The sequence below is a fragment of the Cricetulus griseus genome, chromosome 7, assembly GCF_003668045.3.
Source record: "Cricetulus griseus strain 17A/GY chromosome 7, alternate assembly CriGri-PICRH-1.0, whole genome shotgun sequence".
NCBI classification, from domain to species: Eukaryota; Metazoa; Chordata; class Mammalia; order Rodentia; family Cricetidae; genus Cricetulus; species Cricetulus griseus.
The window spans coordinates 89833550-89847341 of record NC_048600.1 but is presented as its reverse complement, the minus strand read 5'-3'; the positions used below and the strand labels follow the sequence as shown (position 1 = coordinate 89847341).

The following is a 13792-nucleotide window of genomic DNA, read 5'->3' as shown; positions in this document are numbered from 1 at the left end:
TGCCCCATCCAGGACCCCGCCGGGTTAGGGCGCTCGCGGCAACTCCTAGGTGCCAGTGCCTGATTGCGCCCACGCTACGAAGTTTGACACCCCTCGGGTCCACGCACCGGGAATCGTGTAGGGGTGGCGGTGCTCTGCCCTTCCCGCTTCCCGACCACCACCATCCTCCGCCAGCCACTTGACTCCCCGCAGATACCTGTACCGTGTGGGGGAGGGCACCAGCCCCCTTCCCATAATGCCCACACCAGGAAGTTTCCTTTCTTTCCCAGATAAAAATCTTGCCTTCCTTGGGCCCCCTCCCCAATGGCCAGGGACCCGGAGGCGTCTGCTGACGGCTGTTTCAGGAGAGAGGGGAGCCCAATCCTTTCCCCCTTTCTTCCCTTGCCCCCCGCCCCGCCCCCTGGGCTGAGTTAGTGGCCACCGGGGAGCTTTTCATTGTCTGGCTGTCCAGCGATCTTCCCAGGCCCAGAACAGCCCCGTCCTTGTAGATGCCATAGTTTCGTGGTGGGCCGTTTGCTGTCTTGGTATACTTCGAATTAAATGCAGAACTGATCCCATCGGTACAGATGAATGACAAGACGACAAATGGCCCACCAGTTTGCTGATGAAGTTAGTTTGGGTTTCACAGTGTATCTGTTGGGTGAAGACGTTTGTTTCAATAAAACAAATTCAAGAGGTTTTGTCATGAGTGGTAACAGGAAAAGTTTTGGCGTGCCCTTGCTTAATTCGCGTGGCTAATGCAATGTGTGAATCCAGCCCTTTCGCTTTCCGAACAGCTTCTCAGTTTATGGGGCGCACAGGAGAAAGGCTACTCCGGGGGCATTTAAGTTCCCCCAGGGAGGGTGGTAACACATGCCACGTGTTCCTTTTATATGTACAGAATCATGTTGAGACGAATGATTTAGACTTAGTGAGAGCAAAAGGCTTATAATTTGACCTCAAAATGTCCTGAGTAAATCATTCATCCCAAAGCAGTGTAAGGCACAGATGTGAGATTTAAAGTTTGAAATATAGCTTAAGAAATACAGTTGCTAAATTTAACATTGGAAAAACATCAGCCCACTAACCACACAGAAGCAAGACTTTGCATCTTAACTATTTTTCCAAGTTATTATGCCCCTATTTGATTTAGATGCCTGCTAGGATATGAATATGCATGATTACTACTTTTTGCTTAAAAATATGGGAATCCTTTGTTTTCTTTTTGGTGGTTGTTTTGATGATCCTTTTGGGAAGAAGTAATGTTCAGAAAAATAATTTATTGAAAAAATACTTTTGTCGTCATGGCATGTTTCTGTTGCAGACTAAAATCTGTTTAAAATAATGTTCTTATTGGGCAATACAAATGATTTCTGGCGTTTAAAAATATACAGTGAATGGCAGAATGTTGCAGACTTACAGCATATTATAGTTTTTACAGAGAAGGAAATAAAATTGCTGGACAATAAAAAATAGGGAGCAGACTGAGATGTTTTGGGAAGGCTTCTCTCTTCTTCTACCTGCCCCCCCAGGGGTATATTCGATATGACAGATGCTTATTCTATGCTGGCTACCCCTTTGCATGAAAGAAAGTGTTCTGTAGCCCTTGCCTGATCTGGCTGGTCCCACTCAGATGAACATCTGGATGGCACAGGCCAGCAGGCTCTTATTGGAAAATGCAGTTCAGAATGCTGGATGTGCCTAAATCATAAGCCAGCATCTTAAACAGTTAGTTCAGTTTCATTCATTCGTTTTTGTGTGGTACTAGGTATGGGATCCTTGTATAAGCTAAGTAAGTATGCCTTCCACCACTCAACCTCATATCCCCAGCTTCCCAAATTCATCTTTTGTGTCATTTTCCCAATTCACACCCTATAGTTCATTTTGTTTCTTTAGAGGCTGGTTTTGGAAACCCTCCTGTGGTGGAGAGTAGGTCACTCAGTGTCTGAGTGTTGTGGTGATGTGTCAGGTAAAAAAGCCACCCCTCACCCCATGGGTTTCTTGTAAAAAGATATACTTGGAAATCGGAAGGGTTGTGTCCTCGCTGTGGAAGGGACCGTTTCCACCTTGAAACCAAAGAGGTCTAAAACACATTGCTCTTCTGTAACTGAGTTTTTGTCTTCTGCAGCTTGAAATCGGGGTGCACCGAAATCAGTGAGATCACAATACCAGTTTCACCCTAAGAGAAGTGGAAAGAGAGGGTACCCCACTCAGGACACTTGTGGGTTAACACTTCATTTTTGTTGATGGATCCAGCCAGGCTGTCTCCCCAACTATAGAAATGCTTTAAAGAAGATCTTTTTGTTTTACACTGAAGGGAAACCCAAGTTCCAGATTACATTTTTTTTTAAGTTCTCATTAACATTTGGTCTTTAAAACCATTTGTGTGTTTCTTCCCGTTGGGATAACAAAGGATATGGTTCTAATTAGTTATTGGCTGGCATTTCTCTACAGAAAATTGAAAAATTATGGTGGGGAATGAAAATGCTGTATGGTATTTCTCTTTTTCTTTTCTTTTTTTTTTTATTAATTTCCCCTTTATATAGTAAGAAAGTCTGGGGATGGCCATATATGTCCAGCCTGCATTTTGCCTAGTTCTCTCACCTCCATTGGAGCTGTGAGAACACATGAGGTCAAGGGGACCAATATCTTTTTTCCTCCCTCCTCTGTCTTTATGAAAAGTTGTCTTTCCTGTTTCTGTTTGCTTTAGTGGTAGGTCTAAGGTAATAGAAGCTTTTCTTTTTCCTTCCAGAACACACATATTATTCTATAGCTGTATAGAAATTGTAATTAGATGATAATCAAACTTTGAGTGCATTTATGGGAGTGGCTATGTCAGGAAGCCTGTAACCCTGAAGTTAAGGCAGTTGGGCTTGTTTTAGTAAATAAGCCAGTGAACCTTCTTCAGATTTCTGAAGAGAACGTGATGAACAGTTGGAAATTGGTGATGATTTAGACTTTTGGATTCAAGTTGTCTCTTTAGATGAAGAAAAGTTAATTGTTGAAACCAGAGGATCTGGCTCCAGGATCAACTTAGTCATGTCATGGGTGAACACCAGTTTTGGTTTAAAAGCCACAGGCCCTGGCTTTGCCTGGACTGGGTATCTAATAAAACATTTGGTCATGGGTGCTCTGACATCAGGGGCACAAACCTCTGACTTCTCCTTCACAGATGTATCTGGCTTTGATCTGGTCTGTAAGCTTTCTGAGTGACAGAAAGGGGTGGAGGAAGTTGGGGTGGAGAAGAGGAAGTCAGGATGGGAAATCCATCCGTAGAGCTGGATGGTGACTCTGGCCCAGCCTCCTGCTTACTTGCTTTGGATGGAGCCAGGGAGTCACCTTGCAGCAGTCCAGTGTGGGCTGCCTGCTCTGGCTGTTCTGGATGGTTCTTTGGTGTAGTCTTAGCCAAAGCTACAGCCTGGACTTCTGTTGAATTCCTTGGGCACTTTGGATGTGACAAGGTCTGGCTGGTGTCAACCCAGTCTTTAAGCTCCATGTCCTCCCTCCAGTCTTCCTCTTATGCCTTAGGTGGTGAAAGAACACAACATACACTTTCTGGCTTTGCTTCTTATTCTCTTCCAAGACAATGAAAGATGCCAAAAAAAAAAGATACAGCTTTGACTGTTAGAGGCTTTTGCCTTGTTCCTAAAGGGCCTCAACCAGCCAGGACAGGCTCTCTTTGGGGACTGTGTTTCCATTTGAATCAGTCTAAGACAACAGTCCAATTAAAGCAATCGGAGCCATATCCCTGGAGAGGCTTCCCCATCTTTTATTATTTATAATGTGTGTTTTAATCTTATCTTTTCCGTGAAATGAAATAGTCTAGCGGCTAAAAATTGAAATTCTTTTGTCTTCCTGCCTGGGTTCCGATCCTGGCTCTGCTCTTTACCAGCTGTGTATCCTTGTGCAGGATACTGCATCTCCATGCCATAGCTTCCATACTGGTGAAATGGGGCTAATAGCACCTGCCTGATAGGATCGTTGCAGAATTCTGTGTGATATTATGCCCGTGCATGACATAATGGTAACTGCTCAATTAATGCCACTATCATTTATTAATAAATTACAATGATGAGAAATCCATTATGCAGCTTGACTCCTAGGACTGTGTCACATCACACAGAATTGCAAACCTGTTGTGAGATCTTTCTTTTTCCTCCCTTTATCCTTTTTTTTTTTTTTTTTTTTTTTTTTTTTGAGACAGGGTTTCTCTGTGTAGCCCAGGTTGAACTTGCTGTGTAGACCAGGGTGGCCTTGAACTCAGAGATCTGCTTGTCTCACAAGTAGATTAAAGGCCCAGCTTTTTCTTTCTTCCTTTCTTAGGGTCTCACTGCAGCCCAGGTGGGTCTTGAATTCACTGTGTAGTTGACTATGCCTTTGAACTTCTCATTCCCCTGTCTTGGCCTCCTTAGTGTTGGGATCACAGGCATGGACTACCTCACCAGGTTTATGTGATGCTAGACATGGAACTTGAGATTTAGTGTACTTTAGGCAAGCAGTGGGATCACCCCACGCCCCAAGGTTCCCAGAGGAAGCAGTCAACCTGTCGCCTTGAGCCATGAGCTGCCAGGCGCCACAAGTTGCCTTCCAGAGACTAGTCAAGTGGTGGCGGAACCCGGGCAGCTGGCGGTAGTGTTACGAACTTCCACGTAAAGTCACAAAAGCTTAGAAAGGGATTTTAGCAGCAAAAGAACAGAGACAAGCACGACTTCTTGGTAGCAGCATTTTTTCTGGTGGGCTCTGTTTTGCTAGAGACAAGCAGAGACTTGAGTGGTTCCTTTAAGAGAGGTTTCCTGACTCAGCCTAAGCGGAAAAAAACTGCTCTTTTTAAGAGGCCTGGCTAGCTCAGTCGGTAGAGCATGAGACTCTTAATTTCAGGGTCATGGGTTCGTGCCTCACACCTCTGGCAGTGGCAGTGACCACATCTGCAAGTCAGTAGCATGCTCCTTGGTGGCAGCATAGACCAAGGCAGGGAGCACAGTTTTCAGAGCTGATGGTAGTCAGAGCAAGTTTGATGAACAGAAGTCTATTAGAAAAGTACTCACTCGACAGAGTCAGTCTTATACCACCAGGTAGGTAAAGGAACAGAGAGAGCCACATGCGTGGGACCCTCATATTTTAGGTCTTGCTACATCACTCTGACCACACCCAAGTGTGTGTGGTCTGCATCACCTGTGCCAGCCCCCAAGAGGGTGTGGCTAGCATTTCCCCTATACCCCAGCTCCTCTCTATGGATGGATTAATCCCATCTTCCAGGTAATGACTGGCATAGCTCCTTTTAATTGATTTGTCTTCCCACTGGGGTTGGAGTGTGTACCAGAGCACAGAGCAGTGGAGGTTGAAATTAGGCCCACTGATTTCATTCTCCCTCATTTCTCTCCAACCCTCTGGATCACGCTTTCTTTTGGTAGGAGACTCATTTTAATATTTGCACAAATTGGTAGAAGGATGCTCTCTCTGTGTTGTTTATAGCTGGGGCAGGGGTTGAGAAGGTCCCTCGGGGAACTTTTTTTCTAATAATGTTTGAGGGTTCTGAGCAGCTGCCCCTGTTCTGAACTAGGTGTGGCTCCTGGCCACATGGCTTCATTTGGGGGAGAGTGTAGACTTGGCCTAGTCTGTGTTTTTCTTTCTTCACAGTCTGAATTCCCAGTGGTACCCATGTTAACCACCAGGGTGCTTAACTTTGTGCATTTCATTAATTTGCCATTATGCTTATTCAGGGTCCTCAGGGAAAAGAGCTCTGAACTTGGAGCCTGTGAGTCCTCAAGTTCTTACGGACTCTTGTTTTATAGCTTGTCATGATTTTCAAAGTTATCAAGATTTTGAGTCCCCAGAGCCACCTTTCATTATCTTCCACAACTCACACTCTAAAGGCACAGGCTCTGGCTAGTTTTAACTGGTAGCTCTGACCCCCCATTTCTCCATTCCTGCAGGGGTCCTAAGTTCCCATTTCCTATGGACCATTGCCTACCAGCTGCCTTCTCGAGGGCTCCCTGCTTCTAATCTTCACCCCTCAAATCATTTTCCAGAACGTTTCACATGGTCTATGCAGCATCCTTTTGAATGTATATATTTTCAGTCATCCGTGCACTGGCACACTGTTCTGCTTCACACAATACATACTGGCTGCTGTGCTGTTTAAGCAGTGAGACCAGGGACCACCGACTTGTAAGCTGATGTTTGCTGATGTGTCATAAGCATTTCTAATCAACATCTCATCGTTTCTGTGCTTTACCTTTTTGTGGACCGGTGACAAACAACTCTCAGATAAGCAAGTGCCTGTCCTTTGCTACCATCTTGAGCAGGAGTCCCATGCAGTTCCAGAGTGGAATGACAAGTTCAGAAATACAGTTCTAGGTTGGGACTGTATAGCACTCACGAGGCTCTGGGCTCAACCCCCTGAAAAAAGAAACAACTTCACAACTCCTAATCATCTTCCTGATGAAGAATCCTTTGGATTTTCGACACTTTTGCAATTGAGTCCAAAGCCCGGCTGCTCATTTCTTACCCCTTTGTGCCACAGGAGTCTATCACTTGCATTTCTGGTCTATGCCATGTCTTTCTCCGATCTGCCTGGGTTTGGGGAAGACAACTTGTGCCAGTAGGCTCTTGGCTTTCACCACGTGGGCCCTGGGGATGGCGCTCAGGTCATCAGGCGTGGTGGTGACTGCCGTTACCCACTGAGCATCCTGCTAGCCTTCACTGCGTTTCTCAGATCAGTTTATTTAGGGTTTCCATTTTCACTCAGTGATTTTTACAGTTCCCCTTCACGTCACTCAAAAGTCCATTTAAGGTCTACTCGAAAGGCTATCATCTAGAATGGACTCCAACCTTCACAAGATGGACCACAAGTCCTGGGTTTTCTGTGCCTCATTGCTGTCACATGTCTCCAGAGACATGGAAACAACACACACATCTATGAGTGTAGTGTGGTGCTTGTCACTTTCCCTTGAGGTAGACTGTTCTGGAACTCACTCTGTAGACCAGCTGGCTTCGATGATGGAAAGCACTAGGAAGTCTTCTAAACCCCATGCATAAGATCTGTGGGAGCATCGGTGTGGTGGCACAGGCCTTTAATCCCAGCACTAGGAAGGCAGAGGCAGGTGGATCTCTGTGAGTTCGAGGCCAGCCTGGTCTACAGAGTGAGTTCCAGGACAGCAAAAACAAAAACAAAATGTGCATTTTTGCTATTACATAGCTTAATTTTTAGTATTTGATGTTAGCAATTGAGCCTTAACTGAACAAGTTAATTGTATATACTCTGTACAGTTTGTAGTGATTTTTTTTATTTGTTTCTAGTATTTTGGGCTTTTGTTTCTTTCTCTTTTTTAAGGAAAGGGCTGGCCTTGAACTTGGGATTCTGCTGCTTCTGCCTTCTGGATGCTGGAATTTCCCATCTTATTCTTGTTTTGTTTTTGTGAAACCAGGTCATATTGGGTAACCACAGCTGGCCTAGAACCAACTGTGTAGACCAGACTGGCCTTGAACCCATAAAGATCAGTCTGCCTCTGTTTCTTGCCTCCTGTGTGCTGGGATTAAAGGTGGTTTGCTACTATATGCAGCCTTTTTTTTTTTTTCTAATTTTAATTTTTTTGTTTGTTTTCGAGAAAGGGATTCTTTGTGTAGCTTTGGAGACTGGCTCTCCTGGCACTCGATCTGTAGACCAGGCTGGCCTCAAACTCATAAAGATCCTCCTACCTCTGCCTCCCAAGTGCTGGGATTAAAGGTGTACACCACTACTGTCCAGCTAATTTAAATTTTTTAATGTGTGTTTATCTTAGTGTATGTTTGTGGATGCAAGAGCCCTTAGCGATTGAAAGAGGACATTGGATCCCCTGGAACTGGAGTTACAGACAGTCATGAGCTGCCCCATGGTTGCTGGGAATTGGACCAGGTCTTCTGCAAATAAGTGCTCCTGTAACAGTTGAGCCATTTCACCAGCCCTTTTGTTTGTTTGAGTCTTAATGAACTTTAAAGTGTGTGTGTGTGTGTGTGTGTGTGTGTGTGTGTGTGTGTTACTAGAGATCAAACCTAGGGCCTTGCTCATGCTAAGCAAACACTGAACTGTTCCCCACCCCTTAATAAGGATTTCAAAACGTCTTTGATGAGTAAATAGATGTCCTGGCTGGGGACAGTCAGTAGCTTCTTGTGCAGTTGCATTGCCCTGTAATTCTGTGTTCAAAAATAGGAAAAGGCATGACTCTTCCTTTTTGAAATAGTCTCATAGTCAGACCTGTCATTTGATGCTTTTATATTTCATAAATGTGTTGCATTTCTCAAACCGCATGTCTAGTCCTCTGACAGCTACCAGTAATCAGTGTGGTGGATATTTCGATTTAAACATTTCTAAGTAAGTAAGGGTAGGAGAGTTGAAGTAAAGAGAACCAGTGAGAAGATCCAGGCTCACCGTGAGCCTGGTGAAAGTTTGGCTGGTCTCTCTTAAGTTTGAGTCTTTCCTTTCTGTTCGTGAAAATGCATCTTGCGAAACATGTGCATCAAACGTGCTTCACGGCACGGGAGGCGGCGGGCTGGTGTCTTCGATGTGAGTTCACTCTGAGTGTGCACGGAGCTCTCTGAGATGAGTCAGACGCAGTTTAACTACTTAACACATTTGCTATCAGTTGGCAAGGCAGGGGAGCCCAGATGTCTTTGCTGTTGCTGCTGCGGCCGCAGCCCTTTCTGTGGTGGTGATTTCTAAGCCCCCCTTTCCTCCCCCTCTCTTTTTAATGATTTGGCTTTTTTTTAGTTCAGCCAGTGAAGTGCCCCCAACTCCCCTTCATCCTATGCAAAGCCTGCGGGGCGGCTTTAGTGCTTTTGTTCAGTGACAAAATTGAACTTGAGGTATCCTGTGGAGATCTAGGACTAAATCAGTCCTCCCCTTTATGAGGCTCTCAGTAACGGCTGTTCCAACTTCCAGGGAAATCTCAAACATGTGCTCTCCGCTTTATGACAAGGGAGATGTATAGTAATTGCACGTTGCCCTACACGGTTCTTCTGGAGGGAAGCCCTGCGATGGAGACGTTTGCACTAGGGCATCTGTGATTACAAGTGAAATATAAATATTCTGTTGCTCGATGGCCATAACTCTCAGACCAGAGAGATGGTGTATTTTTTCTTCTTTGTATGAGCTACCCATCAGAAAAATCCATTTTCAGAAAGTTTAAACTTAACATTCAGCTTTCTCTTCCATTGCCTCTGTCACCCGAACCCCCACCCCCGCCCCCAACACACACTTCCCACAGGACTATGTCTGTAAAGATGTCAATTACAGATAAGTCCAAGCAGCATTACCACACTAAGGGCGCTTTCATCTCAGATGTTGGTGAAGCGTCACAAAGCAGGGTGTGGCAAGGGCTGCTGGGCCGTGGGAAAGGTCTTTGCTTTCCTTGGAGAATTTTCTCCAGGTACACTCCACTCTACAGTTTTTGTTTGTCTTTTTAGTTTGGTATCCCTAGGATAAAAATCTGAATGGATCTAGTCTGCTTACAATCCCGGAGATGTTGCTTTTTTTCCCTTTAGACACGATCAGGTCAGGAGAGTTTTCATTTGATCGTGGTGGCTCTAAGCTTAGCTGCCTCATCTGTTACTCATTTCTCAGGGTTTGATGTGAAATCGAAGGATTGGGCCGAACAACTCACAATAGGAAAAAAAAAAATCACAGCATGACCCAGGCAGCTCTGAAGGGGCAGGGATGGGCATTATGAGTTCAAGCTTTTCAGCGCCGGGCATTACTTGCCTGTAACTTCTAAGATCATTTATACTCATGGGTTTTTAGAAATACCCCATCATGCCGGGTGTTGGTGGCACACGCCTTTAATCCTAGCACTCGGGAGGCAGAGGCAGGCGGATCTCTGTGAGTTTGAGGCCAGCCTGGTCCCCAGAGCGAGTGCCAGGATAGGCTCCAAAGCTACACAGAGAAACCCTGTCTCGAAAAACAAAACAAAACAAAATACAGAAATACTCCATCATTATAAGTGAGTATTTAAAGTATAGTGCCTAGCAAGTGAAGGAAGAATATAGACTTAAAATCCAGGTTTCCTTCAACCTTTGACTCTTGAGTTAAAAAAAACAAAAACAAAAAACTGCCCTATATACTTATTTGAAAAGAAGATTTCCTTAATTTTTATTCATATGTATATGTGTCTGTGAGTATATGCCTTGTGAGCTCCTTTGGAGCTCGAGTCCAGGCAGTTCTGAGATGCCCAATGATCTGGGGACCAAACCCCAGTCCTCTGGAAGGGCCACAGTGTTCTTAACTGCTGAGCCATCTGTCTAGTACTCCACATCCCTAATTTTGAATGTGACTATTTCTTGACCATGTCTCTGATAATTCAATCAAATACTTAGTTCTTTTGAATGGGTCTTATTTTCTCTTTCATACTGGGGGTGAGTAGAAGAAAGTCTTGCTATATATTTGTAAACTTTTGTCATAGCAATCTTTACACATTGCATAAGTAAGAAAAAGTGGGGCTGGAGAGATGGCGAATGCTTGCCTCATAAACACGAGGACTGGGGATCCTTAGTAGCCGTGTAAAGCTGGGCCAGTTGGTCTTTGCTTGTAATCTCTATGCTGGGAAGGTAGAGACAGGAGGATCCTGGGGGTTTGTGGGCCAACCAATTAGCAGAATTTGCAATTTCCAGATTCAGTGAGAGATTTTGTCTCAAAAAATAAGGTGTTGGATAATTAAGGAAGATACCCAGTGTTGACCTCTGGCCTCTACTTGGATATGTATACACATATTGGCACATAAGAATACACACACAAAACAGGACAGTGAATTGCCATGTCAAAACAAAAAGTTATGGAAGTCTTCATTGTGTATATCCACTATATGTGGTATTTATTGTACTACATAAGGAGGTTTCCATACATTCATCATATCCCCCTACCTACTTTCTTTTTTCTTCCCTTCCCCCTCCTGTTAGTCCCCATTGTTCCCCTAGACTGTTTTACTGCTATGTTTATGTCCTGTATACACAAGTGATTTTATGTATCTCTATAAAATCTAGGAAGCACAAATGAGAGAAAACATTCCATACTTGTTTTTCTGAGACAGGCTTAATTCATATAATATGATTATCTCCAGTTGCATCCACTTTCCTTCAAACTTCATTCTTCCTTATGGCTGAAAAAAAAATTCATTGTATATATAAACCACATTTTCTCCATCCAGCCCTCTTTGGCGGACATCTGGATTGGTTCCATAGCTTAGCCACACTAAGTGTTAAGTGCTGCAGTAAACATGGTTATGCAAGTGTCTCAGTGCTGTGTTGATTGGAGAACTCTAGGGAAATGCACTTACCGACTTGTTAAAGACTGTCCGTCCCCCCCCCCCCAGACAGGGTTTCTCTGTGAAACTCATTCTGTAGACCAGGCTGGCCTCAAACTCAGAGATCCACCTGCCTCTGCCTCCCAAGTGCTGGGATCAAAGGTGTGTGCCGCCACCTGACTATAGTATCATTTCTCATAATTTTTACCTCCCCAGTCAGTTTGTTTGGCTCCAGATAAGGTCTACAAATGACATTTTATTGTTGTTCCCTCAGCCTCTTAACCGGTAGTTGGACTCCCCCATTTTCATGAAGTTTTTTTGTGGTTCTCTTCCACTTTCTCTGGCTCTGCCTCCTTGCCACACTCCTGAGCTTCTCAGCGCTTCCATCCTTTTCTCAGGGTGGTCAGTAACCTCTGGTTGGAAAGGATATTTCTTAGCCTCTGTAGCTGAGAAATGTGGGTGTGCACTCTTTTGAGACCTAATGGCTTCTTCCCACCTCTCCACTCTGCTGTGTGTTTGAACTTTGGACTTGGGTGGGCTGTTCCTCATAGTGACATCATGGCCACCAGCAGCTCTGGGTTTGCTTTTCGTCCCCTCAGAATGCTAACAGAAGGAAGCAAGTTTGGTTACCCTCCATCCAGCATTGGTTACTATGGCCAGGATGTCTAATACCCTGATTGGCTAAGCACGAGTTCCATCCACACCTGATTGGCTCAGAGGCTGGGGCCTGAACATCAGGAAAGGACCCTTATCAAAGAAGATAAGGATGTGTCCTCAGAGAAAGTATGCCCAGCAGGTAGCTGGCTGTGCCAGGACATTTCTGATGATCACATACCATCTCCTCAATAAGCCTGTTCTCCCAGATGACCTCCTGGCCTCCGAACCAGCAACAGCTATCCACTGGTGGCACACACCTTTAATCACAGCCCTCAGGAGACAAAGGCAGGCAGATCTCTGTGAGTTTGAGGCCAGCCTGGTCTATAGAGTTCTAGGACATCCAGGGATACACAGAGAAACCCTATCTCAAAAAAACAAAACAAAATGAAGGAATTATAGGCAAACACAGAGAATAAGCTGATCACATCACCCCTTGTTCCAGATCTTTCTAGACTTTCCCAGAGCATGAGATGCATTTGTCCACCATCCTGACATCCTTCTGTCTCTTCTTTCCCTATTCTTTCTTTGTTGTGTGTGTTTACGTATGCGGTGTATGTGTTTGTGGAACATACACATGTATGTGTGTGGGTGCATGTGTTTCAGAGACCTGAGGAAGATGTCTGCCTTTTCCTTTGACACAAGATCTCTCACAGAACCTAGAGCGAGTCTGGTGACTGACACCCCCTCCCTCCAAGCTTCTCGTCTCCGCCCCATATAGCACTAAGGTTACAGATATGTGGCCCCTAGCAGCTTTTTGCATGGATGCTTAGGGTTCCAAGTCAAGTGAACATGCTTGTGCAATAGCACTCATCCCCACTGAGCAATCTCCCTAGCTCTTGCATTCCAGAGTCTTCTCTACCTGTCAGATGACTAGGCAAATGAGGACAGACTACAAATTCTCAGACCTCTCATTTTCAAGAATCAGTTTAGGCTAGGCGTTGGTGGCACACACCTTTAACCCCAGCACTCGGGAGGCAGAGGCAGGTGGATCTCTGTGAGTTCGAGACCAGCTTGGTCTACAAGAGCGAGTGCCAGGACAGCCTCCAAAGCCACAGAGAAACCCTGTCTCGAAAAATCAAAACCAAAACCAAAAAAAAAAAAAAAAAAAAAGGGTCAGTTTAGATGTGATCGGGTTTTTATGGTCTTTCGAGATCATTTTTTATGCTGATAAGTCCACTACATGTTTGAATTATGTGTGATCCCCCTGACCTTTATCCACGGGTTAATATATGTTGACTAAGCCTAGGTGATGGACCCCCCACCCTCCTCCAGGGCATAGAGACCCTTTCCAGGGTAATTATAGCCAGTTGGTTCCTTGCTCAGTCAGTCTACTTCTCCCTTGGTTAGCGTGTTCAACATGAGAGAGCTTAGAAGTTCTTTACTCTTTCTCTTAAGAAAGATGGTGGGAAAGGGCTTATACTTGGTTAGCCACACTTGCTCCCTAGCGATCACTTCTCAGTTCATGGCCCGAATAAGCTGTGGGATCTGCTGAGGAGCATCCCATGAGCTCCCCAGTCTGTGGTTTGCAGGATCTGCACCTTGGAAAGCCAGTGCTCCTTATAACTCTTGGCTGTGGGTCACAACAATGGCTGGTGATCTTATCACAGTTTTCCTTCCTCTTGGCTAAAATTCCCACCTTAAAGGAGCAGAATTGCTGTGCTGGAGGGCATGCAGGGCATGCTGGTACATTCTCTTCCTGTGGAGGACTTGTAGCCAAGTCCATGTACACTTGGTAGCTGGCATGTAGCTCAGGGTGCTCCATTGTTCAGAGCCCAGAGCCGGTGCTTTCTGAGGGCCACGTGGCAAAACTGAGTGCCTTGTCCCAACCCCAGTGCCCCCCTTCACCTGCTCATTAGTGCCCTGACAGAGCTCGAGGGAGTCTTTTT

At 45.0% G+C, this 13792-nt stretch overlaps 1 protein-coding gene across 1 annotated transcript in view; it reads left to right on the top strand.

The window, feature by feature from the left end:
- Nxn (nucleoredoxin) overlaps positions 1 to 13792 on the top strand; it is a 141928-nt gene that overhangs the window by 608 nt on the left and 127528 nt on the right. The window lies entirely within an intron of this gene.